The sequence below is a fragment of the Phalangium opilio genome, unplaced genomic scaffold (genome assembly GCF_054372755.1).
Source record: "Phalangium opilio isolate 3A_F unplaced genomic scaffold, DU_Popi_V2 ptg000056l_1, whole genome shotgun sequence".
Lineage (NCBI taxonomy): Eukaryota > Metazoa > Arthropoda > Arachnida > Opiliones > Phalangiidae > Phalangium > Phalangium opilio.
The window spans coordinates 3,652,259-3,678,905 of record NW_028324175.1 but is presented as its reverse complement, the minus strand read 5'-3'; the positions used below and the strand labels follow the sequence as shown (position 1 = coordinate 3,678,905).

The following is a 26,647-nucleotide window of genomic DNA, read 5'->3' as shown; positions in this document are numbered from 1 at the left end:
GGTGTGTGGTTCGAGCCCATCCGGGAGCGGTGTTGTGACGTCTCAGATGTGACGTAAAAAGTCAAGGTTTTTTCCACAACACCTGACGACCATTTAAATTTTGGGCTTCCGTGGCGCAATGGTTAGCGCGTTCGGCTGTTAACCAATAGGTTGGTGGTTCGAGCCCATCCGGTAGCGGTGTTGTGAGGTCTCAGATGTAACGTAAAATGTCAGAGTTTTTCCACAATACCTGACGACCATTTAATTTTTGGGCTTCCGTGGCGTAATGGTCAGCGCGTTCAGCTGTTAACCGAAAGGTTGGTGGTTCGAGCCCATCCGGGAGCGGTGTTGTGACGTCTCAGATGTAACGTAAAATGTCAGAGTTTTTCCACAATACCTGACGAACATTTAATTTTTGGGCTTCCGTGGCGCAATTATTAGCGCGTTCAACTGTTAATCGAAAGGCTGGTGGTTCGAGCCCAACCGGAAGAGGTGTTGTAGGGTCTCAGATGTAACGTAAAAAGTCATAACTTATCCACAATACCTGACAACCATTTGATTTCTGAGCTTCCGTGGCTCAAAAGTTAGCGCGTTCGGCTGTTAACCAATAGGTTGGTGGTTCGAGCCCATCCGGGAGCGGTGTTGTGAGGTCTCAGAAGTGACGTAAAAAGTCAAGGTTTTTCCACAATACCTGACGAACATTTAATTCTTGGGCTTCCTTGGCGCAACGGTTAGCGCGTTCGGCTGTTAACCGAAAGGTTGGTGGTTCGAGCCCAACCGGGAGAGGTGTTGTAGGGTCTCAGATGTAACGTAATAAGTCATAACGTATCCACAATACCTGACAACCATTTAATTTCTGAGCTTCCGTGGCTCAATGGTTTGCGCTTTCGGCTGTTAACCAATAGGTTGGTGGTTCGAGCCCACCCGGGAGCGGTGTTGTGAGGTCTCAGATGTGACGTAAAAAGTCAAGGTTTTTACACAATACCTGACGAGCATTTAATTTTTTAACTTCCGTGGCGCAATGGTTGGCGCGTTCAGCTTTTAACCAATAGGGTGGTGGTTCGAGCCCACCCGGGAGCGGTGTTGTGGGATCTCAAATGTAACGTAGAAAGACAAAGTTTTTCCACAATACCTGACGACCATTTATTTTTTGGGCTTCCTTGGCGCAATGGTTAGCGCGTTCGGCTGTTAACCGAAAGGTTGGTGGTTCGAGCCCAACCGAGAGAGGTGTTGTAGGGTCTCAGATGTAACGTAATAAGTCATAACTTATCCACAATACCTGACAACCATTTAATTTCTGAGCTTCCGTGGCTCAATGGTTAGCGCGTTCGGCTGTTAACCAATAGGTTGGTGGTTCGAGCCCATCCGGGAGCGGTGTTGTGAGGTCTCAGATGTAACGTAAAATGTCAGAGTTTTCCACAATACCTGACGAACATTTAATTTTTGGGCTTCCGTGGCTCAATGGTTAGCGCGTTCGGCTGTTAACCTATAGGTTGGTGGTTCGAGCCCACCCGGGAGCGGTGGTGTGGGATCTCATATGTAACGTAGAAAGTCATAACTTATCTACAAAACCTGACAACCATTTAATTTCTGAGCTTCCGTGGCTCAAAGGTTAGCGCGTTCGGCTGTTAACCAATAGGTGTGTGGTTCGAGCCCATCCGGGAGCGGTGTTGTGACGTCTCAGATGTGACGTAAAAAGTCAAGGTTTTTTCCACAACACCTGACGACCATTTAAATTTTGGGCTTCCGTGGCGCAATGGTTAGCGCGTTCGGCTGTTAACCAATAGGTTGGTGGTTCGAGCCCATCCGGTAGCGGTGTTGTGAGGTCTCAGATGTAACGTAAAATGTCAGAGTTTTTCCACAATACCTGACGACCATTTAATTTTTGGGCTTCCGTGGCGTAATGGTCAGCGCGTTCAGCTGTTAACCGAAAGGTTGGTGGTTCGAGCCCATCCGGGAGCGGTGTTGTGACGTCTCAGATGTAACGTAAAATGTCAGAGTTTTTCCACAATACCTGACGAACATTTAATTTTTGGGCTTCCGTGGCGCAATTATTAGCGCGTTCAACTGTTAATCGAAAGGCTGGTGGTTCGAGCCCAACCGGAAGAGGTGTTGTAGGGTCTCAGATGTAACGTAAAAAGTCATAACTTATCCACAATACCTGACAACCATTTGATTTCTGAGCTTCCGTGGCTCAAAAGTTAGCGCGTTCGGCTGATAAAAAATAGGTTGGTGGTTCGAGCCCATCCGGGAGCGGTGTTGTGAGGTCTCAGATGTGACGTAAAAAGTCAAGGTTTTTTCCACAACACCTGACGACCATTTAATTTTTGGGCTTCCGTGGCGCAATGGTTAGCGCGTTCGGCTGTTAACTATAGGTTGGTGGTTCGAGCCCATCCGGGAGCGGTGTTGTGAGGTCTCAGATGTAACGTAAAATGTCAGAGTTATTCCACAATACCTGACGAACATTTAATTTTTGGGCTTCCGTGGCGCAATGATTAGCGCGTTCAGCTGTTAATCGAAATTTTGAAGGTTCGAGCCCACCCGGGAGAGGTGTTGTGGGGTCTCAGATGTAGCGTAAAAAGTCAAAACTTTTCCACAATACGTGACAACCATTTAATTTCTGAGCTTCCGTGGCTCAATGGTTAGCGCGTTCGGCTGTTAACCAATAGGTTGGTGGTTCGAGCCCATCCGGGAGCGGTGTTGTGAGGTCTCAGATGTGACGTAAAAAGTCAAGGTTTTTACACAATACCTGACGAGCATTTAATTTTTTAACTTCCGTGGCGCAATGGTTAGCGCGTTCAGCTTTTAACCAATAGGGTGGTGGTTCGAGCCCACCCGGGAGCGGTGTTGTGGGATCTCAAATGTAACGTAGAAAGACAAAGTTTTTCCACAATACCTGACGACCATTTATTTTTTGGGCTTCCTTGGCGCAATGGTTAGCGCGTTCGGCTGTTAACCGAAAGGTTGGTGGTTCGAGCCCAACCGAGAGAGGTGTTGTAGGGTCTCAGATGTAACGTAATAAGTCATAACTTATCCACAATACCTGACAACCATTTAATTTCTGAGCTTCCGTGGCTCAATGGTTAGCGCGTTCGGCTGTTAACCAATAGGTTGGTGGTTCGAGCCCATCCGGGAGCGGTGTTGTGAGGTCTCAGATGTAACGTAAAATGTCAGAGTTTTCCACAATACCTGACGAACATTTAATTTTTGGGCTTCCGTGGCTCAATGGTTAGCGCGTTCGGCTGTTAACCTATAGGTTGGTGGTTCGAGCCCACCCGGGAGCGGTGGTGTGGGATCTCATATGTAACGTAGAAAGTCATAACTTATCTACAAAACCTGACAACCATTTAATTTCTGAGCTTCCGTGGCTCAAAGGTTAGCGCGTTCGGCTGTTAACCAATAGGTGTGTGGTTCGAGCCCATCCGGGAGCGGTGTTGTGGGATCTCAAATGTAACGTAGAAAGCCTAAGTTTTTCCACAATACGTGACGACCATTTAATTTCTGAGCTTCCGTGGCTCAATGGTTTGCGCTTTCGGCTGTTAACCAATAGGTTGGTGGTTCGAGCCCACCCGGGAGCGGTGTTGTGAGGTCTCAGATGTGACGTAAAAAGTCAAGGTTTTTACACAATACCTGACGAGCATTTAATTTTTTAACTTCCGTGGCGCAATGGTTAGCGCGTTCAGCTTTTAACCAATAGGGTGGTGGTTCGAGCCCACCCGGGAGCGGTGTTGTGGGATCTCAAATGTAACGTAGAAAGACAAAGTTTTTCCACAATACCTGACGACCATTTATTTTTTGGGCTTCCTTGGCGCAATGGTTAGCGCGTTCGGCTGTTAACCGAAAGGTTGGTGGTTCGAGCCCAACCGAGAGAGGTGTTGTAGGGTCTCAGATGTAACGTAATAAGTCATAACTTATCCACAATACCTGACAACCATTTAATTTCTGAGCTTCCGTGGCTCAATGGTTAGCGCGTTCGGCTGTTAACCAATAGGTTGGTGGTTCGAGCCCATCCGGGAGCGGTGTTGTGAGGTCTCAGATGTAACGTAAAATGCCAGAGTTTTCCACAATACCTGACGAACATTTAATTTTTGGGCTTCCGTGGCGCAATGGTTAGCGCGTTCGGCTGTTAACCAATAGGTGGGTTGTTCGAGCCCATCCGGGAGCGGTGTTGTCAGGTCTCAGATGTGACGCAAAAAGTCAAGGTTTTTACACAATACCTGACGAGCATGTAATTTTTGGGCTTCCGTGGCTCAATGGTTAGCGCGTTCGGCTGTTAACCTATAGGTTGGTGGTTCGAGCCCATCCGGGAGCGGTGTTGTCAGGTCTCAGATGTGACGCAAAAAGTCAAGGTTTTTACACAATACCTGACGAGCATGTAATTTTTGGGCTTCCGTGGCTCAATGGTTAGCGCGTTCGGCTGTTAACCTATAGGTTGGTGGTTCGAGCCCACCCGGGAGCGGTGGTGTGGGATCTCATATGTAACGTAGAAAGTCATAACTTATCTACAAAACCTGACAACCATTTAATTTCTGAGCTTCCGTGGCTCAAAGGTTAGCGCGTTCGGCTGTTAACCAATAGGTGTGTGGTTCGAGCCCATCCGGGAGCGGTGTTGTGACGTCTCAGATGTGACGTAAAAAGTCAAGGTTTTTTCCACAACACCTGACGACCATTTAAATTTTGGGCTTCCGTGGCGCAATGGTTAGCGCGTTCGGCTGTTAACCAATAGGTTGGTGGTTCGAGCCCATCCGGTAGCGGTGTTGTGAGGTCTCAGATGTAACGTAAAATGTCAGAGTTTTTCCACAATACCTGACGAACATTTAATTTTTGGGCTTCCGTGGCTCAATGGTTAGCGCGTTCGGCTGTTAACCAATAGGTTGGTGGTTCGAGCCCATCCGGGAGCGGTGTTGTGAGGTCTCAGAAGTGACGTAAAAAGTCAAGGTTTTTCCACAATACCTGACGAACATTTAATTCTTGGGCTTCCTTGGCGCAACGGTTAGCGCGTTCGGCTGTTAACCGAAAGGTTGGTGGTTCGAGCCCAACCGGGAGAGGTGTTGTAGGGTCTCAGATGTAACGTAATAAGTCATAACGTATCCACAATACCTGACAACCATTTAATTTCTGAGCTTCCGTGGCTCAATGGTTTGCGCTTTCGGCTGTTAACCAATAGGTTGGTGGTTCGAGCCCACCCGGGAGCGGTGTTGTGAGGTCTCAGATGTGACGTAAAAAGTCAAGGTTTTTACACAATACCTGACGAGCATTTAATTTTTTAACTTCCGTGGCGCAATGGTTAGCGCGTTCAGCTTTTAACCAATAGGGTGGTGGTTCGAGCCCACCCGGGAGCGGTGTTGTGGGATCTCAAATGTAACGTAGAAAGACAAAGTTTTTCCACAATACCTGACGACCATTTATTTTTTGGGCTTCCTTGGCGCAATGGTTAGCGCGTTCGGCTGTTAACCGAAAGGTTGGTGGTTCGAGCCCAACCGAGAGAGGTGTTGTAGGGTCTCAGATGTAACGTAATAAGTCATAACTTATCCACAATACCTGACAACCATTTAATTTCTGAGCTTCCGTGGCTCAATGGTTAGCGCGTTCGGCTGTTAACCAATAGGTTGGTGGTTCGAGCCCATCCGGGAGCGGTGTTGTGAGGTCTCAGATGTAACGTAAAATGTCAGAGTTTTCCACAATACCTGACGAACATTTAATTTTTGGGCTTCCGTGGCTCAATGGTTAGCGCGTTCGGCTGTTAACCTATAGGTTGGTGGTTCGAGCCCACCCGGGAGCGGTGGTGTGGGATCTCATATGTAACGTAGAAAGTCATAACTTATCTACAAAACCTGACAACCATTTAATTTCTGAGCTTCCGTGGCTCAAAGGTTAGCGCGTTCGGCTGTTAACCAATAGGTGTGTGGTTCGAGCCCATCCGGGAGCGGTGTTGTGACGTCTCAGATGTGACGTAAAAAGTCAAGGTTTTTTCCACAACACCTGACGACCATTTAAATTTTGGGCTTCCGTGGCGCAATGGTTAGCGCGTTCGGCTGTTAACCAATAGGTTGGTGGTTCGAGCCCATCCGGTAGCGGTGTTGTGAGGTCTCAGATGTAACGTAAAATGTCAGAGTTTTTCCACAATACCTGACGACCATTTAATTTTTGGGCTTCCGTGGCGTAATGGTCAGCGCGTTCAGCTGTTAACCGAAAGGTTGGTGGTTCGAGCCCATCCGGGAGCGGTGTTGTGACGTCTCAGATGTAACGTAAAATGTCAGAGTTTTTCCACAATACCTGACGAACATTTAATTTTTGGGCTTCCGTGGCGCAATTATTAGCGCGTTCAACTGTTAATCGAAAGGCTGGTGGTTCGAGCCCAACCGGAAGAGGTGTTGTAGGGTCTCAGATGTAACGTAAAAAGTCATAACTTATCCACAATACCTGACAACCATTTGATTTCTGAGCTTCCGTGGCTCAAAAGTTAGCGCGTTCGGCTGATAAAAAATAGGTTGGTGGTTCGAGCCCATCCGGGAGCGGTGTTGTGAGGTCTCAGATGTGACGTAAAAAGTCAAGGTTTTTTCCACAACACCTGACGACCATTTAATTTTTGGGCTTCCGTGGCGCAATGGTTAGCGCGTTCGGCTGTTAACTATAGGTTGGTGGTTCGAGCCCATCCGGGAGCGGTGTTGTGAGGTCTCAGATGTAACGTAAAATGTCAGAGTTATTCCACAATACCTGACGAACATTTAATTTTTGGGCTTCCGTGGCGCAATGATTAGCGCGTTCAGCTGTTAATCGAAATTTTGAAGGTTCGAGCCCACCCGGGAGAGGTGTTGTGGGGTCTCAGATGTAGCGTAAAAAGTCAAAACTTTTCCACAATACGTGACAACCATTTAATTTCTGAGCTTCCGTGGCTCAATGGTTAGCGCGTTCGGCTGTTAACCAATAGGTTGGTGGTTCGAGCCCATCCGGGAGCGGTGTTGTGAGGTCTCAGATGTGAAGTAAAAAGTCAAAGTTTTACTTCAATACCTGACGACCATTTAATATTTGGCCTCCGTTGCGCAATGGTTAGCGCGTTCGGCTGTTAACCGAAAGGTTGGTGGTTCGAGCCCACCCGGGAGCGGTGTTGTGGGATCTCTAATGTAACGTAAAAAGCCAAAGTTTTTCCACAATACCTGACGACCATTTTTTTTTGGGCGTCCGTGGCGCAAAGGTTAGCGCGTTCGGCTGTTAACCGAAAGGTTGGTGGTTCGAGCCCATCCGGGAGCGGTGTTGTGACGTCTCAGATGTTACGTAAAATGTCAGAGTTTTTCCACGATACCTGACGAACATTTAATTTTCGGGCTTGCGTGGCGCAATAATTAGCGCGTGCAGCTGTTTATCGAAAGGTTGGTGGTTCGAGCCCACCCGGGAGCGGTGTTGTGGGATCTCAAATGTAACGTAGAAAACCAAAGTTTTTCCACAATACCTGACTACCATTTAATTTTTGGGCTACCTTGGCGCAATGGTTAGCGCGTTCGGCTGTTAACCGAAAGGATGGTGGTTCGAGCCCACCTGGGAGAAGTGTTGTAGGGTCTCAGATGTAACGTAAAAAGTCATAACTTATCCACAAAACCTAACAAGCATTTAATATCTGAGCTTCTGTGGCTCAATGGTTAGCGCGTTCGGCTGTAAACCAATTGGTTGGTGGTTCGAGCCCATCCGGGAGAAGTGTTGTGACGTCTCAGATGTAACGTAAAATGTCAGAGTTTTTCCACAATACCTGACGAACATTTAATTTTTGGGCTTGCGTGGCGCAATGGTTAGCGCGGTCAGCTGTTAATCGAAAGGTTGGTGGTTCGAGCCCACCCGGGAGAGGTGTTGTTGGGTCTCATATGTAGCGTAAAAAGACAAAACTTTTCCACAATACGTGACAACCATTTATTTTCTGAGCTTTCGTGGCTCAATGGTTAGCGCGTTCGGCTGTTAACCAATAGGTTGGTGGTTCGAGCCCACCCGGGAGCGGTGTTTTTGGATCTCAAATGTAACATAAATAGCCAAAGTTTTTCCACAATACCTGACGACCATTTAATTTTCGGGCGTCCGTGGCGAATGGTTAGCGCGTTCGGCTGTTAACCGAAAGGTTGGTGGTTCGAGCCTATCCGGGAGCGGTGTTGTGAGGCCTCAGATGTGAAGTAAAATGTCAGAGTTTTTCCACAATACCTGACGAGCATTTAATATTTGGGCTTCCGTGGCGCAATGGTTAGCGCGTTCAGCTGTTAATCGAAAGGTTGGTGGTTCGACCCCACCCGGAAGAGGTGTTGTGGGGTCTCAGATGTAGCGTAAAAAGTCAAAACTTTTCCACAATACGTGACAACTATTTAATTTCTGAGCTTCCGTGGCTCAATGGTTAGCGCGTTCGGCTGTTAATCGAAAGGTTGGTGGTTCGAGCCCATCCGGGAGCGGTGTTGTGAGGTCTCGGATGTGAAGTAAAAAGTCAAAGTTTTACCTCAATACCTGACGAAAATTTAATTTTTGGGCTTCAGTGGCGCAATGGTCAGCGCGTTCAGCTGTTAACCGAAAGGTTGGTGGTTCGAGCCCTCCCAGGAGCGGTGTTGTGAGGCCTCAGATGTGAAGTAAAAAGTCAAAGTTTTACCTCAATACCTGACGAGCATTTAATTTTTGGGCTTCCGTGGCGCAATGGTTAGCGCGTTCAGCTTTTAATCGAAAGGTTGGTGGTTCGAGCCCACCCGGAAGAGGTGTTGTGGGGTCTCAGATGTAGCGTAAAAAGTCAAAACTTTTCCACCATACTAAAAACATTGAGCTACGACAAACAGTAGTCGAGTAATTAAGCTAATCGTAAACAAACAAACCCCTCCATAGGAAATGCATTAGACTATACTTTGCAGGCCCATAACTCTGTGTCTACTAGAGATACGGGGATGTCCTTAGGATATGTTATAGTCCAAATTGTCCCTCATCTAACCATACTAAAAACTTTGGGCTACGACAAACAGGGGCCGAGTACTTAAGCAAAACGTAACGAAACAAACCCCCTCCATAGGAAATGCATTAGACTATACTTTGGAGGCTCTTAACTCTGTTTCTACAGAAGATACGGGGAAGTCCTTTGAGTATGTTATAGTCCAATTTGTCCCCCATCTAACCATACTAAAAATTTTGAGCTACGACAAACAGGGGCCGAGTAATTAAGCTAAACGTAAACAAACAACCCGTCCATAGGAAATGCATTAGACTATATTTTGCAGGCCCATAACTCTGTGTCTACTAAAGATACGGGGATGTCCTTAGGATATGCTATAGTCCATATTGTCCCCCATCTAGCCATACTAAAAACATTGAGCTACGACAAACAAGGGCCGAGATATTAAGCAAAATGTTCGTCAACTTTGGTATCGTCTCACTTATTTTTATTATGTTACTTATGATTGTTGCACTAAACTTTGGAGGCTCATAACTCTTGTTCTACAAGAGATACTGGGATCTCCTTTGGATATATTATAGTACTCTTTGCTCCCCATACAAGGATACTTTAAACTTGAGGCTACCTCAATATCGTCGTCAACTTATTTTTTGTCTCACTTATTGTTAGAAGGTTACTTTTGATTTTTGAAAATAAACTTTGCAGGCTCGTAACTCTTGTTCTACCAGAGATACGGGGATGTAAATAATGTGACCTTGACACAAATGTTCGGATAATTATAAAGGTCTTTGCATGTTCCAAGCAAAAAAAAAACTTCGCGGTTTCGAACCTGTGGCCTTCCGGGAGTGAGGCGGATGCGATAACCGCTACACTAAAGATATGTTATTATTTTTAATCGAAAGAACAGGGTCAAGTAATTAAGCAATACGTGAACAAACAAACGCCTCCATAGGAAATGCATTAAACTATGCTTTGCAGGCCCATAGCTCTGTGTCTACTAGAGATACCGGGATGTCCTTAGGATATGTTATAGTCCAATTTGTCCTTCATCTAACCATACTGAAAACATTGAGCTACGACAAACAGGGGCCGAGATATTAAGCAAAATGTTCGTCAACTTTGGTATCGTCTCACTTATTTTTATTATGTTACTTATGATTTTTGCACTAAACTTTGGAGGCTCATAACTCTTGTTCTACAAGAGATACTGGGATCTCCTTTGCATATGTTATAGTACTCTTTGCTCCCCATACAAGGATACTTTAAACTTGAGGCTACCTCAATATCGTCGTCAACTTACTTTTTGTCTCACTTATTGTTAGAAGGTTACTTTTGATTTTTGAAAATAAACTTTGCAGGCTCGTAACTCTGTTTCTACTGGAGATAAGGGGATGTCCTTTGAGTATGTTATAGACCAATTTGTCCCCCATCTAGCCATACTAAGAATTAGGGCTACGACAAACAGTAGTCGAGTAATTAAGCTAATCGTATACAAACAAACCCCTCCATAGGAAATACATTAGACTAAATTCTGGAGGCTCGTAACTCTGGTTCTACCAGAGATACGGGGATGTAAATAATGTGACCTTGACACAAATGTTCGGATAATTATAAAGGTCTTTGCATGTTCCAAGCAAAAAAAAAAACTTCGTGGTTTCGAATCTGTGGCCTTCCGAGAGTGAGGCGGATGCGATAACCGCTACACTAAAGATATGTTATTATTTTTAATCGAAAGAACAGGGTCAAGTAATTAAGCAATACGTGAACAAACAAACCCCTCCATAGAAAATGCATTAGACTACACTTTGCAGGCTCGTAACTCTGTTTCTACTGGAGATACGGGGATGTCCTTTGAGTATGTTATAGTCCAATTTGTCCCCCATCTAACCATACTAAAAACATTGAGCTACGACAAACAAGGGCCGAGATATTAAGCAAAAGGTTCGTCAACTTTGGTATCGTCTCACTTATTTTTATTATGTTACTTATAATTTTTGCACTAAACTTTGGAGGCTCATAACTCTTGTTCTACAAGAGATACTGGGATCTCCTTTGGATATGTTATAGTACTCTTTGCTCCCCATACAAGGATACTTTAAACTTGAGGCTACCTCAATATCGTCGTCAACTTATTTTTTGTCTCACTTATTGTTAGAAGGTTACTTTTGATTTTTGAAAATAAACTTTGCAGGCTCGTAACTCTGGTTCTACCAGAGATACGGGGATGTAAATAATGTGATCTTGACACAAATGTTCGGATAATTATAAAGGTCTTTGCATGTTCCAAGCAAAAAAAAAACTTCGCGGTTTCGAACCTGTGGCCTTCCGGGAGTGAGGCGGATGCGATAACCGCTACACTAAAGATATGTTATTATTTTTAATCGAAAGAACAGGGTCAAGTAATTAAGCAATACGTGAACAAACAAACGCCTCCATAGGAAATGCATTAGACTATGCTTTGCAGGCCCATAACTCTGTGTCTACTAGAGATACCGGGATGTCCTTAGGATATGTTATAGTCCAAATTGTCCTTCATCTAACCATACTGAAAACATTGAGCTACGACAAACAGGGGCCGAGATATTAAGCAAAATGTTCGTCAACTTTGGTATCGTCTCACTTATTTTTATTATGTTACTTATGATTTTTGCACTAAACTTTGGAGGCTCATAACTCTTGTTCTACAAGAGATACTGGGATCTCCTTTGCATATGTTATAGTACTCTTTGCTCCCCATACAAGGACGTAAAAAGTCAAGGTTTTTACATAATACCTGACGAGCATTTAACTTTTGGGCTTCCGTGGCGCAATGGTTAGCGCGCTCGGCTGTTAACCAATAGGTTGGTAGTTCGAGCCCACCCGGGAGCGGTGTTGTGTGATCTCAAATGTAACGTAGAAAGCCAAAGTTTTTCCACAATACCTGACGACCATTTAATTTTTGGGCTTCCGTGGCGCAATGGTTAGCGCGTTCAGCTGCTATTCAAAAGACTGGTGGTTTGAGCTCTCCCGGGAGCGGTGTTGTGACGTCTCAAATGTAACATAAAATGTCAGAGTTTTTCCACAATACCTGTCGAACATTGAATTTTTGGGCTTCCGTGGCGCAATGGTTAGCGCGTTCAGCTGTTAACCAATAGGTTGGTGGTACGAGCCCACCCGGGAGAGGTGTTGTGGGGTCTCAGATGTAGCGTAAAAAGTCAAAACTTTTCCACAATACGTGACAACCATTTAATTTCTGGGCTTCCGTGGCTCAATGATTAGCGCGTTCGGCTGTTAACCAATAGGTTTGTGGTTCGAGCCCATCCGGGATGCGGTGTTGTGAGGTCTCAGATGTAACGTAAAATGTCTGAGTTTTTCACAATACCTGACGAACATTTAATTTTTGGGCTTCCGTGGCGCAATGATTTGCGCGTTCAGCTGTTAATCGAAAGGTTGAAGGTTCGAGCCCACCCGGGAGAGGTGTTGTGGGGTCTCATATGTAGCGTAAAAAGTCAAAACTTATCCACAATACGTGACAATCATTTAATTTCTGAGCTTCCGTGGCTCAATGGTTAGCGCGTTCGGCTGTTAACCAATAGGTTGGTGGTTCGAGCTCATCCGGGAGCGGTGTTTTGAGGTCTCAGATGTGACGTAGAAAGCCAAAGTTTTTCCACAATACCTGACGACCATTTAATTTTTGGGCTTCCGTGGCTCAATGGTTAGCGCGTTCGGCTGTTAACCAATAGGTTGATGGTTCGAGCCCATCCGGGAGCGGTGTTGTGTGATCTCAAATGTAACGTAGAAAGCCAAAGTTTTTGCACAATAAATGACGACCAATTAATTTTTGGGCTTCCGTGGCGCAATGGTTAGCGCGTTCGGCTGCTAACCAATAGGGTGGTGGTTCGACCCCATCCGGGAGCGGTGTTGTGAGGTCTCAGATTTGACGTAAAAAATCAAGGTTTTTACACAATACCTGACGAGCATTTAACATTAGGGCTTCCGTGGCGCAATGTTTAGCGCGTTCGGCTGTTAACCAATAGGTTGGTGGTTCGAGCCCATCCGGGAGCGGTGTTGTGAGGTCTCAGATGTGACGTAAGAAGTCAAGGTTTTTACACAATACCTGACGAGCATTTAACTTTTGGGCTTCCGTGGCGCAATGTTTAGCGCGTTCGGCTGTTAACCAATAGGTTGGTGGCTCGAGCCCATCCGGGAGCGGTGTTGTGAGGTCTCAGATGTGACGTAAAAAGTCAAGGTTTTTACACAATACCTGACGAGCATTAAACTTTTGGGCTTCCTTGGCGCAATGGTTAGCGCGTTCGGCTGTTACCCAATAGGTTGGTGGTTCGAGCCCATCCGGGAGCGGTGTTGTGAGGTCTCAGATGTGACGTAAGAAGTCAAGGTTTTTACACAATACCTGACGAGTATTTAACTTTTGGGCTTCCGTGGCGCAATGGTTAGCGCGTTCGGCTGTTAACCAATAGGTTGGTGGTTCGAGCCCATCCGGGAGCGGTGTTGTGAGGTCTCAGATGTGACGTAAAAAGTCAAGGTTTTTACACAATACCTGACGAGCATTTAATTTTTGGGATTCCGTGGCGCAATGGTTAGCGCGTTCAGCTGTTAATCGAAAGGTTGGTGGTTCGAGCCCACCCGGGAGAGGTGTTGTGTGATCTCAAATGTAACGTAGAAAGCCAAAGTTTTTCCACAATACCTGACGACCATTTAATTTTTGGGCTTCCGTGGCGCAATGATTAGCGCGTTCAGCTGTTAATCGAAAGGTTGAAGGTTCGAGCCCACCCGGGAGAGGTGTTGTGGGGTCTCAGATGTAGCGTAAAAAGTCAAAACTTTTCCACAATACGTGACAACCATTTAATTTCTGAGCTTCCGTGGCTCAATGGTTAGCGCTTTCGGCTGTTAACCAATAGGCTGGTGGTTCGAGCCCATCCGGGAGCGGTGTTGTGAGGTCTCAGATGTGACGTAAAAAGTCAAGGTTTTTACACAATACCTGACGAGCATTTAACATTAGGGCTTCCGTGGCGCAATGTTTAGCGCGTTCGGCTGTTAACCAATAGGTTGGTGGTTCGAGCCCACCCGGGAGCGGTGTTTTTGGATCTCAAATGTAACGTAAATAGCCAAAGTTTTTCCACAATACCTGACGACCATTTAATTTTTGGGCGTCCGTGGCGAATGCTTAGCGCGTTCGGCTGTTAACCGAAAGGTTGGTGGTTCGAGCCCATCCGGGAGCGGTGTTGTGAGGTCTCAGATGTGAAGTAAAAAGACAAGGTTTTACCTCAATACCTGACGAAAATTTAATTTTTGGGCTTCAGTGGCGCAATGGTCAGCGCGTTCAGCTGTTAACCGAAAGGTTGGTGGTTCGAGCCCTCCCGGGAGCGGTGTTGTGACGTCTCAGATGTAACGTAAAATGTCAGAGTTTTTCCACAATACCTGACGAGCATTTAATTTTTGGGCTTCCGTGGCGCAATGGTTAGCGCGTTCAGCTGTTAATCGAAAGGTTGGTATTCGAGCCCACCCGGGAGAGGTGTTGTGAGGTCTCAGATGAAGCGTGAAATGTCAAACTTTTTCCATAATACGTGATAACCATTTATTTTCTGATCTTTCGTGGCTCAATGGTTAGCGCGTTCGGCTGTTAACCAATAGCTTGGTGGTTCGAGCCCACCCGGGAGCGGTGTTTTTGGATCTCAAATGTAACGTAAATAGCCAAAGTTTTTCCGCAATACCTGACGACCATTTTCTTTGGGCGTCCGTGGCGCAATGGTTAGCGCGTTCGGCTGTTAACCGAAAGGTTGGTGGTTCGAGCCCATCCGGGAGCGGTGTTGTGAGGCCTCAGATGTGAAGTAAAAAGTCAAAGTTTTACCTCAATACCTGACGAAAATTTAATTTTTGGGCTTCAGTGGCGCAATGGTTAGCGCGTTCGGCTATTAACCAATAGGTTGGTGGTTCGAGCCCATCCGGGAGAAGTGTTGTGACGTCTCAGATGTAACGTAAAATGTCGGAGTTTTTCCACAATACCTGACGAACATTTAATTTTTGGGCTTCAGTGGCGCAATGGTCAGCGCGTTCAGCTGTTAACCGAAAGGTTGGTGGTTCGAGCCCAAACGAGAGAGGTTTTGTGGGGTCTCAGATGTAGCTTGAAAAGTCGGAGTTTTTCCACAATACCTGACGAACATTTAATTTTTGGGCTTCCGTGGCGCAATGGTTAGCGCGTTCAGCTGTTAATCGAAAGGTTGGTGGTTCGAGCCCACCCGGAAGAGGTGTTGTGGGGTCTCAGATGTAGCGTAAAAAGTCAAAACTTTTCCACAATACGTGACAACCATTTAATTTCTGAGCTTCCGTGGCTCAATGGTTAGCGCGTTCGGCTGTCAATCGAAAGGTTGGTGGTTCGATCCCATCCGGGAGCGGTGTTGTGAGGTCTCGGATGTGAAGTAAAAAGTCATAGTTTTACCTCAATACCTGACGAAAATTTAATTTTTGGGCTTCCGTGGCGCAATGGTTAGCGCGTTCAGCTGTTAATCGAAAGGTTGGTGGTTCGAGCCCACCCGGGAGAGGTGTTGTGAGGTCTCAGATGTAGCGTGAAAAGTCAAACTTTTTCCATAATACGTGATAACCATTTATTTTCTGATCTTTCGTGGCTCAATGGTTAGCGCGTTCGGCTGTTAACCAATAGCTTGGTGGTTCGAGCCCACCCGGGAGCGGTGTTTTTGGATCTCAAATGTAACGTAAATAGCCAAAGTTTTTCTACAATACCTGACGACCATTTAATTTTTGGGCTTCCGTGGCGCAATGGTTAGTGCGTTCAGCTGTTAACCGAAAGGTTGGTGGTTCGAGCCCAAACGAGAGAGGATTTGTGGGGTCTCAGATGTAGCGTGAAAAGTCGTAACTTTTCATCAATACCTGACAACCATTTAATTTTTGGGCGTCCGTGGCGCAATGGCTAGCGCGTTCGGCTGTTAACCGAAAGGTTAGTGGTTCGAGCCCATCCGGGAGCGGTGTTGTGACGTCTCAGATGTTACGTAAAATGTCAGAGTTTTTCCACAATACCTGACGAACATTTAATTTTTGGGCTTCCGTGGCGCAGTAATTAGCGCGTCCAGCTCTTAATCGAAAGGTTGGTGGTTTGAGCCCACCCGGAAGAGGTGTTGTGAGGTCTCAGATGTAGCGTTAAAAGTCAAAACTTTTCCACAATACCTGACGACCATTTAATTTTTGGGCGTCCGTGGCGAATGGTTAGCGCGTTCGGCTGTTAACCGAAAGGTTGGTGGTTCGAGCCCATCCGGGAGCGGTGTTGTGAGGTCTCAGATGAGAAGTAAAAAGTCAAGGTTTTACCTCAATACCTGACGAAAATTTAATTTTTGGGCTTCAGTGGCGCAATGGTCAGCGCGTTCAGCTGTTAACCGAAAGGTTGGTGGTTCGAGCCCTCCCGGGAGCGGTGTTGTGACGTCTCAGATGTAACGTAAAATGTCAGAGTTTTTCCACAACACCAGACGAACATTTAACTTTTGGGCTTCCGTGGCGCAATGGTTAGCGCAATCAGCTGTTAATCGAAGGGTTGGTGGTTCGAGCCCGCCCGGAAGAGGTGTTGTGGGGTCTCAGATGTAACGTAAAATGTCAAAACTTTTCCACAATACGTGACAACCATTTAATTTCTGAGCTTCCGTGGCTCAATGGTTAGCGCGTTCGGCTGTCAATCGAAAGGTTGGTGGTTCGAGCCCATCCGGGAGCGGTGTTGTGAGGTCTCGGATGTGAAGTAAAAAGTCAAAGTTTTACCTCAATACCTGACGAAAATTTAATTTTTGGGCTTCAGTGGCGCAATGGTCAGCGCGTTCAGCTGTTGACCGAAAGGTTGGTGGTTCGAGCCCTCCCGGGAGCGGTGTTGTGACGTCTCAGATGTAACGTAAAATGTCAGAGTTTTTCCACAATACCTGACGAGCATTTAATTTTTGGGCTTCCGTGGCGCAATGGCTAGCGCGTTCGGCTGTTAACCGAAAGGTTGGTGGTTCGAGCCCATCCGGGAGCGGTGTTGTGACGTCTCAGATGTTACGTAAAATGTCAGAGTTTTTCCACAATACCTGACGAACATTTAATTTTTGGCCTTCCGTGGCGCAATAATTAGCGCGTCGAGCACTTAATCGAAAGGTTGGTGGTTCGAGCCCATCCGGGAGCGGTGTTGTGACGTCTCAGATGTTACGTAAAATGTCAGAGTTTTTCCACAATACCTGACGAACATTTAACTCTTGGACTTCCGTGGCGCAATGGTTAGCGCGTTCAGCTGTTAATCGAAGGGTTGGTGGTTCGAGCCCGCCCGGAAGAGGTGTTGTGGGGTCTCAGATGTAACGTAAAAAGTCAAAACTTTTCCACAATACGTGACAACCATTTAATTTCTGAGCTTCCGTGGCTCAATGGTTAGCGCGTTCGGCTGTCAATCGAAAGGTGGGTGGTTCGAGCCCATCCGGGAGCGGTGTTGTGAGGTCTCGGATGTGAAGTAAAAAGTCAAAGTTTTACCTCAATACCTGACGAAAATTTAATTTTTGGGCTTCCGTGGCGCAATGGTTAGCGCGTTCAGCTGTTAATCGAAAGGTTGGTGGTTCGAGCCCACCCGGGAGAGGTGTTGTGAGGTCTCAGATGTAGCGTAAAAAGTCAAACTTTTTCCATAATACGTGATAACCATTTAATTTCTGATCTTTCGTGGCTCAATGGTTAGCGCGTTCGGCTGTTAACCATTAGCTTGGTGGTTCGAGCCCACCCGGGAGCGGTGTTTTTGGATCTCAAATGTAACGTAAATAGCCAAAGTTTTTCCACAATACCTGACGACCATTTTTTTTGGGCGTCCGTGGCGCAATGGTTAGCGCGTTCGGCTGTTAACCGAAAGGTTGGTGGTTCGAGCCCATCCGGGAGTGGTGTTGTGAGGCCTCAGATGTGAAGTAAAAAGTCAAAGTTTTACCTCAATACCTGACGATAATTTAATTTTGGGCTTCAGTTGCGCAATGGTTAGCGCGTTCGGCTATTAACCAATAGGTTGGTGGTTCGAGCCCATCCGGGAGAAGTGTTGTGACGTCTCAGATGTAACGTAAAATGTCGGAGTTTTTCAACAATACCTGACGAACATTTAATTTTTGGGCTTCAGTGGCGCAATGGTCAGCGCGTTCAGCTGTTAACCGAAAGGTTGGTGGTTCGAGCCCAAAAGAGAGGTTTTGTGGGGTCTCAGATGTAGCGTGAAAAGTCGTAACTTTTCCACAATACGTGACAACCATTTAATTTCTGAGCTTCCGTGGCTCAATGGTTAGCGCGTTCGGCTGTCAATCGAAAGGTTGGTGGTTCGAGCCCATCCGGGAGCGGTGTTGTGAGGTCTCGGATGTGAAGTAAAAAGTCAAAGTTTTACCTCAATACCTGACGAAAATTTAATTTTTGGGCTTCAGTGGCGCAATGGTCAGCGCGTTCAGCTGTTAACCGAAAGGTTGGTGGTTCGAGCCCTTCCGGGAGCGGTGTTGTGACGTCTCAGATGTAACGTAAAATGTCAGAGTTTTTCCACAATACCTGACGAGCATTTAATTTTTGGGCTTCCGTGGCGCAATGGCTAGCGCGTTCGGCTGTTAACCAAAAGGTTGGTGGTTCGAGCCCATCCGGGAGCGGTGTTGTGACGTCTCAGATGTTACGTAAAATGTCAGAGTTTTTCCACAATACCTGACGAACATTTAATTTTTGGCCTTCCGTGGCGCAATAATTAGCGCGTCGAGCACTTAATCGAAAGGTTGGTGGTTCGAGCCCACCGGAAGAGGTGTTGTGGGGTCTCAGATGTAACGTAAAATGTCAGAGTTTTTCCACAATACCTGACGAACATTTAATTTTTGGGCTTCCGTGGCGCAATGGTTAGCGCGTTCGGCTGTCAATCGAAAGGTTGGTGGTTCAAGCCCATCCGGGAGCGGTGTTGTGAGGTCTCGGATGTGAAGTAAAAAGTCAAAGTTTTACCTCAATACCTGACGAAAATTTAATTTTTGGGCTTCAGTGGCGCAATGGTCAGCGCGTTCAGCTGTTAACCGAAAGGTTGGTGGTTCGAGCCCTCCCGGGAGCGGTGTTGTGACGTCTCAGATGTAACGTAAAATGTCAGAGTTTTTCCACAATACCTGACGAGCATTTAATTTTTGGGCTTCCGTGGCGCAATGGCTAGCGCGTTCGGCTGTTAACCAAAAGGTTGGTGGTTCGAGCCCATCCGGGAGCGGTGTTGTGACGTCTCAGATGTTACGTAAAATGTCAGAGTTTTTCCACAATACCTGACGAACATTTAATTTTTGGCCTTCCGTGGCGCAATAATTAGCGCGTCGAGCACTTAATCGAAAGGTTGGTGGTTCGAGCCCACCGGAAGAGGTGTTGTGGGGTCTCAGATGTAACGTAAAATGTTAGAGTTTTTCCACAATACCTGACGAACATTTAATTTTTGGGCTTCCGTGGCGCAATGGTTAGCGCGTTCGGCTGTCAATCGAAAGGTTGGTGGTTCAAGCCCATCCGGGAGCGGTGTTGTGAGGTCTCGGATGTGAAGTAAAAAGTCAAAGTTTTACCTCAATACCTGACGAAAATTTAATTTTTGGGCTTCAGTGGCGCAATGGTCAGCGCGTTCAGCTGTTAACCGAAAGGTTGGTGGTTCGAGCCCTCCCGGGAGCGGTGTTGTGACGTCTCAGATGTAACGTAAAATGTCAGAGTTTTTCCACAATACCTGACGAGCATTTAATTTTTGGGCTTCCGTGGCGCAATGGCTAGCGCGTTCGGCTGTTAACCAAAAGGTTGGTGGTTCGAGCCCATCCGGGAGCGGTGTTGTGACGTCTCAGATGTTACGTAAAATGTCAGAGTTTTTCCACAATACCTGACGAGCATTTAATTTTTGGGCTTCCGTGGCGCAATGGTTAGCGCGTTCGGCTGTTAACCGAAAGGTTGGTGGTTCGAGCCCATCCGGGAGTGGTGTTGTGAGGCCTCAGATGTGAAGTAAAAAGTCAAAGTTTTACCTCAATACCTGACGAAAATTTAATTTTTGGGCTTCAGTTGCGCAATGGTTAGCGCGTTCGGCTATTAACCAATAGGTTGGTGGTTCGAGCCCATCCGGGAGAAGTGTTGTGACGTCTCAGATGTAACGTAAAATGTCGGAGTTTTTCAACAATACCTGACGAACATTTAATTTTTGGGCTTCAGTGGCGCAATGGTCAGCGCGTTCAGCTGTTAACCGAAAGGTTGGTGGTTCGAGCCCAAAAGAGAGGTTTTGTGGGGTCTCAGATGTAGCGTGAAAAGTCGTAACTTTTCCACAATACGTGACAACCATTTAATTTCTGAGCTTCCGTGGCTCAATGGTTAGCGCGTTCGGCTGTCAATCGAAAGGTTGGTGGTTCGAGCCCATCCGGGAGCGGTGTTGTGACGTCTCAGATGTAACGTAAAATGTCAGAGTTTTTCCACAATACCTGACGAGCATTTAATTTTTGGGCTTCCGTGGCGCAATGGCTAGCGCGTTCGGCTGTTAACCAAAAGGTTGGTGGTTCGAGCCCATCCGGGAGCGGTGTTGTGACGTCTCAGATGTTACGTACATTTTCAAAATCGACGTTTCACGGCCAAAGAAGCATATTTTGAGTATTTCTTCACTATTTTCAAAAATAACCACTGAAACCATTATTTTTATACTTTTTGCTTTAATTCAAGCAAATGTAACGATATTCATTCAAAAAACTGTTAAAATTCAATTTTCAATAAGAAATCGTATTCACGGATTTTGTGTCTTGAAGAAGAAAAACCTGCGATTTTTTCGGTACTTTTTTGAATGAATTTTTTTCTGGAGAAATTTTTGACCGAATTCAGCTTAATTCCCTATAAAACACTCATTAAAAGTGATTTCATCTCGATTGAACAATAAATAAAAATGTACCTCGATTTTTAATAACATTTTCAAAATCGACGTAACTCGGCCTAAGAAAAACATTTTGAGTATTTGTTCACTGTTTTCAAATATAACCACTGAAACCATTATTTTTGTAATTTTTGCGTTAATTCAAGCAAATGTAACGATATTCATTCAACAAACTGTTAAAATTCAATTTTCAATAAGAAATCGTATTCACGGATTTTGTGTCTTGAAGAAGAAAAACCTGCGATTTTTTCGGTACTTTTTTGAATGAATTTTTTTCTGGAGAAATTTTTGACCGAATTCAGCTTAATTCCCTATAAAACACTCATTAAAAGTGATTTCATCTCGATTGAACAATAAATAAAAATGTACCTCGATTTTTAATAACATTTTCAAAATCGACGTTTCACGGCCAAAGAAGCATATTTTGAGTATTTCTTCACTATTTTCAAAAATAACCACTGAAACCATTATTTTTATACTTTTTGCTTTAATTCAAGCAAATGTAACGATATTCATTCAAAAAACTGTTAAAATTCAATTTTCAATAAGAAATCGTATTCACGGATTTTGTGTCTTGAAGAAGAAAAACCTGCGATTTTTTCGGTACTTTTTTGAATGAATTTTTTTCTGGAGAAATTTTTGACCGAATTCAGCTTAATTCCCTATAAAACACTCATTAAAAGTGATTTCATCTCGATTGAACAATAAATAAAAATGTACCTCGATTTTTAATAACATTTTCAAAATCGACGTAACTCGGCCTAAGAAAAACATTTTGAGTATTTGTTCACTGTTTTCAAATATAACCACTGAAACCATTATTTTTGTAATTTTTGCGTTAATTCAAGCAAATGTAACGATATTCATTCAACAAACTGTTAAAATTCAATTTTCAATAAGAAATCGTTGTCACGGATTTTGTATCTTGAAGGAAAAAAACATGCGATTTTTTCGGTACACTTTTGAATGCATTTTTTTCTGGAGAAATGTTTGACCGAATTCAGCTTAATTCCCTATAAAACACTCATTAAAAGTGATTTCATCTCGATTGAACAATAAATAAAAATTTACCTCGATTTTTAATAACATTTTCAAAATCGACGTAACTCGGCCTAAGAAAAACATTTTGAGTATTTGTTCACTGTTTTCAAATATAACCACTGAAACCATTATTTTTGTAATTTTTGCGTTAATTCAAGCAAATGTAACGATATTCATTCAACAAACTGTTAAAATTCAATTTTCAATAAGAAATCGTTGTCACGGATTTTGTATCTTGAAGGAAAAAAACATGCGATTTTTTCGGTACACTTTTGAATGCATTTTTTTCTGGAGAAATGTTTGACCGAATTCAGCTTAATTCCCTATAAAACACTCATTGAAAGTGATTTCATCTCGATTGAACTATAATTAAAAATTTACCTCGATTTTTAATAACATTTTCAAAATCGACGTTTCACGGCCAAAGAAGCATATTTTGAGTATTTCTTCACTATTTTCAAAAATAACCACTGAAACCATTATTTTTATACTTTTTGCTTTAATTCAAGCAAATGTAACGATATTCATTCAAAAAACTGTTAAAATTCAATTTTCAATAAGAAATCGTATTCACGGATTTTGTGTCTTGAAGAAGAAAAACCTGCGATTTTTTCGGTACTTTTTTGAATGAATTTTTTTCTGGAGAAATTTTTGACCGAATTCAGCTTAATTCCCTATAAAACACTCATTAAAAGTGATTTCATCTCGATTGAACAATAAATAAAAATGTACCTCGATTTTTAATAACATTTTCAAAATCGACGTAACTCGGCCTAAGAAAAACATTTTGAGTATTTGTTCACTGTTTTCAAATATAACCACTGAAACCATTATTTTTGTAATTTTTGCGTTAATTCAAGCAAATGTAACGATATTCATTCAACAAACTGTTAAAATTCAATTTTCAATAAGAAATCGTTGTCACGGATTTTGTATCTTGAAGGAAAAAAACATGCGATTTTTTCGGTACACTTTTGAATGCATTTTTTTCTGGAGAAATGTTTGACCGAATTCAGCTTAATTCCCTATAAAACACTCATTGAAAGTGATTTCATCTCGATTGAACAATAATTAAAAATTTACCTCGATTTTTAATAACATTTTCAAAATCGACGTGGTTAACAGCCGAACGCGCTAACCATTGCGCCAAGGAAGCCCAAAATTTAATTGCTCGTCAGGTATTGTGTAAAAACCTTGACTTTTTACGTCACATCTGAGACCTCACAACACCGCTCCCGGATGGGCTCGAACCACCAACCTATTGCTTAACAGCCGAACGCGCTAACCATTGCGCCACGGAAGCCCAAAAATTAAATGGTCGTCAGGTATTGTGGAAAAACTTTGGCTTTCTACGTTACATTTGAGATCACACAACACCGCTCCCGGGTGGGCTCGAACCACCAACCTATTGGTTAACAGCCGAGCGCGCTAACCATTGCGCCACGGAAGCCCAAAAGTTAAATGCTCGTCAGGTATTATGTAAAAACCTTGACTTTTTACGTCACATCTGAGACCTCACAACACCGCTCCCGGATGGGGTCGAACCACCAACCTATTGGTTAACAGCCGAACGCGCTAACCATTGCGCCACGGAAGCCCAAAAATTAAATGGTCGTCATTTATTGTGCAAAAACTTTGGCTTTCTACGTTACATTTCAGATCCCACAACACCGCTCCCGGGTGGGCTCGAACCACCAACCTAATGGTTAACAGCCGAACGCGCTAACCATTGAGCCACGGAAGCTCAGAAATTAAATGGTTGTCAGGTATTGTGAAAAACCTTGACTTTTAACGTCACATCTGAGACCTCACAACACCGCTCCCGGATGGGCTCGAACCACAAACCTATTGGTTAACAGCCGAACGTGCTAACCATTGCGCCACGGAAGCCCAAAAATTAAATGGTCGTCAGGTATTGTGGAAAAATTTTGGCTTTCTACGTTACATTTGAGATCACACAACACCGCTCCCGGGTGGGCTCGAACCACCAACCTATTGGTTAACAGCCGAACGCGCTAACTATTGCGCCAAGGAAGCCCAAAATTTAAATGCTCGTCAGGTATTGTGTAAAAACCTTGACTTTTTACGTCACATCTGAGACCTCACAACACCGCTCCCGGATGGGCTCGAACCACCAACCTATTGCTTAACAGCCGAACGCGCTAACCATTGCGCCACGGAAGCCCAAAAATTAAATGGTCGTCAGGTATTGTGGAAAAACTTTGGCTTTCTACGTTACATTTGAGATCACACAACACCGCTCCCGGGTGGGCTCGAACCACCAACCTATTGGTTAACAGCCGAGCGCGCTAACCATTGCGCCACGGAAGCCCAAAAGTTAAATGCTCGTCAGGTATTATGTAAAAACCTTGACTTTTTACGTCACATCTGAGACCTCACAACACCGCTCCCGGATGGGGTCGAACCACCAACCTATTGGTTAACAGCCGAACGCGCTAACCATTGCGCCACGGAAGCCCAAAAATTAAATGGTCGTCATTTATTGTGCAAAAACTTTGGCTTTCTACGTTATATTTCAGATCCCACAACACCGCTCCCGGGTGGGCTCGAACCACCAACCTATTGGTTAACAGCCGAACGCGCTAACCATTGAGCCACGGAAGCTCAGAAATTAAATGGTTGTCAGGTATTGTGGAAAACCTTGACTTTTAACGTCACATCTGAGACCTCACAACACCGCTCCCGGATGGGCTCGAACCACCAACCTATTGGTTAACAGCCGAACGTGCTAACCATTGCGCCACGGAAGCCCAAAAATTAAATGGTCGTCAGGTATTGTGGAAAAATTTTGGCTTTCTACGTTACATTTGAGATCACACAACACCGCTCCCGGGTGGGCTCGAACCCCCAACCTATTGGTTAACAGCCGAACGCGCTAACCATTGCGCCAAGGAAGCCCAAAATTTAAATGCTCGTTAGGTATTGTGTAAAAACCTTGACTTTTTACGTCACATCTGAGACCTCACAACACCGCTCCCGGATGGGCTCGAACCACCAACCTATTGCTTAACAGCCGAACGCGCTAACCATTGCGCCACGGAAGCCCAAAACCTAAATGCTCGTCAGGTATTGTGCAAAAAACTTGACTTTTTACGTCACATCTGAGACCTCACAACACCGCTCCCGGATGGGCTCGAACCACCAACCTATTGGTTAACAGCCGAACGCGCTAACCATTGCGCCACGGAAGCCCAAAAGTTAAATACTCGTCAGGTATTGTGTAAAAACCTTGACTTCTTACGTCACATCTGAGACCTCACAACACCGCTCCCGGATGGGCTCGAACCACCAACCTATTGGTTAACAGCCGAACGCGCTAACCATTGCGCCACGGAAGCCCAAAAGTTAAATGCTCGTCAGGTATTGTGTAAAAACCTTGACTATTTACGTCACATCTGAGACCTCACAACACCGCTCCCGGATGGGCTCGAACCACCAACCTATTGGTTAACAGCCGAACGCGCTAACCATTGAGCCACGGAAGCTCAGAAATTAAATGGTTGTCAGGTGTTGTGGAAAAACTTTGGCTTTCTACGTTACATTTGAGACCCCACATTACCTCTCCCGGGTGGGCTCGAACCACCAACCTTTCGATTAACAGCTGAACGCGCTAACCATTGCGCCACGGAATCCCAAAAATTAAATTCTCGTCAGGTATTGTGTAAAAACCTTGACTTTTTACGTCACATCTGAGACCTCACAACACCGCTCCCGGATGGGCTCGAACCACCAACCAATTGGTTAACAGCCGAACGCGCTAACCATTGCGCCACGGAAGCCCAAAAGTTAAATGTTCGTCTGGTGTTGTGGAAAAACTCTGACATTTTACGTTACATCTGAGACGTCACAACACCGCTCCCGGGAGGGCTCGAACCACCAACCTTTCGGTTAACAGCTGAACGCGCTGACCATTGCACCACGGACGCCCAAAAATTAAATGGTTGTCAGGTATTGTTGAAAAGTTACGACTTTTCACGCTACATCTGAGACCCCACAAATCCTCTCTCGTTTGGGCTCGAACCACCAACCTTTCGGTTAACAGCTGAACGCACTAACCATTGCGCCACGGAAGCCCAAAAATTAAGTGGTCGTCAGGTATTGTAGAAAAACTTTGGCTATTTACGTTACATTTGAGATCCAAAAACACCGCTCCCGGGTGGGCTCGAACCACCAAGCTATTGGTTAAAAGCCGAACGCGCTAACCATTGAGCCACGAAAGATCAGAAAATAAATGGTTATCACGTATTATGGAAAAAGTTTGACTATTCACGCTACATCTGAGACCTCACAACACCTCTCCCGGGTGGGCTCGAACCACCAACCTTTCGATTAACAGCTGAACGCGCTAACCATTGCGCCACGGAAGCCCAAAAATTAAATGCTCGTCAGGTATTGTGTAAAAACCTTGACTATTTACGTCACATCTGAGACCTCACAACACCGCTCCCGGATGGGCTCGAACCACCAACCTATTGGTTAACAGCCGAACGCGCTAACCATTGAGCCACGGAAGCTCAGAAATTAAATGGTTGTCAGGTGTTGTGGAAAAACTTTGGCTTTCTACGTTACATTTGAGACCCCACATTACCTCTCCCGGGTGGGCTCGAACCACCAACCTTTCGATTAACAGCTGAACGCGCTAACCATTGCGCCACGGAATCCCAAAAATTAAATTCTCGTCAGGTATTGTGTAAAAACCTTGACTTTTTACGTCACATCTGAGACCTCACAACACCGCTCCCGGATGGGCTCGAACCACCAACCAATTGGTTAACAGCCGAACGCGCTAACCATTGCGCCACGGAAGCCCAAAAGTTAAATGTTCGTCT

At 45.0% G+C, this 26,647-nt stretch overlaps 8 non-coding genes across 8 annotated transcripts; all 8 read left to right on the top strand.

Moving 5' to 3' along the window:
- The first annotated feature begins 12,708 nt into the window (after positions 1-12,708).
- TRNAS-GCU (transfer RNA serine (anticodon GCU)) lies at positions 12,709-12,781 on the top strand. The gene has a single exon. It is a non-coding gene; the product is annotated as a tRNA-Ser (tRNA).
- A 2,422-nt stretch (positions 12,782-15,203) lies between these two features.
- Positions 15,204-15,276, top strand: TRNAD-GUC (transfer RNA aspartic acid (anticodon GUC)). The gene has a single exon. It is a non-coding gene; the product is annotated as a tRNA-Asp (tRNA).
- A 1,249-nt stretch (positions 15,277-16,525) lies between these two features.
- TRNAD-GUC (transfer RNA aspartic acid (anticodon GUC)) lies at positions 16,526-16,598 on the top strand. The gene has a single exon. It is a non-coding gene; the product is annotated as a tRNA-Asp (tRNA).
- Positions 16,599-17,260: 662 nt separating this feature from the next.
- On the top strand, positions 17,261-17,333 carry TRNAD-GUC (transfer RNA aspartic acid (anticodon GUC)). The gene has a single exon. It is a non-coding gene; the product is annotated as a tRNA-Asp (tRNA).
- An 804-nt stretch (positions 17,334-18,137) lies between these two features.
- Positions 18,138-18,210, top strand: TRNAD-GUC (transfer RNA aspartic acid (anticodon GUC)). Its single transcript has one exon. It is a non-coding gene; the product is annotated as a tRNA-Asp (tRNA).
- A 514-nt stretch (positions 18,211-18,724) lies between these two features.
- Positions 18,725-18,797, top strand: TRNAD-GUC (transfer RNA aspartic acid (anticodon GUC)). Its single transcript has one exon. It is a non-coding gene; the product is annotated as a tRNA-Asp (tRNA).
- A 514-nt stretch (positions 18,798-19,311) lies between these two features.
- TRNAD-GUC (transfer RNA aspartic acid (anticodon GUC)) lies at positions 19,312-19,384 on the top strand. The gene has a single exon. It is a non-coding gene; the product is annotated as a tRNA-Asp (tRNA).
- An 807-nt stretch (positions 19,385-20,191) lies between these two features.
- On the top strand, positions 20,192-20,264 carry TRNAD-GUC (transfer RNA aspartic acid (anticodon GUC)). The gene has a single exon. It is a non-coding gene; the product is annotated as a tRNA-Asp (tRNA).
- The last annotated feature ends 6,383 nt before the right edge of the window (positions 20,265-26,647 follow it).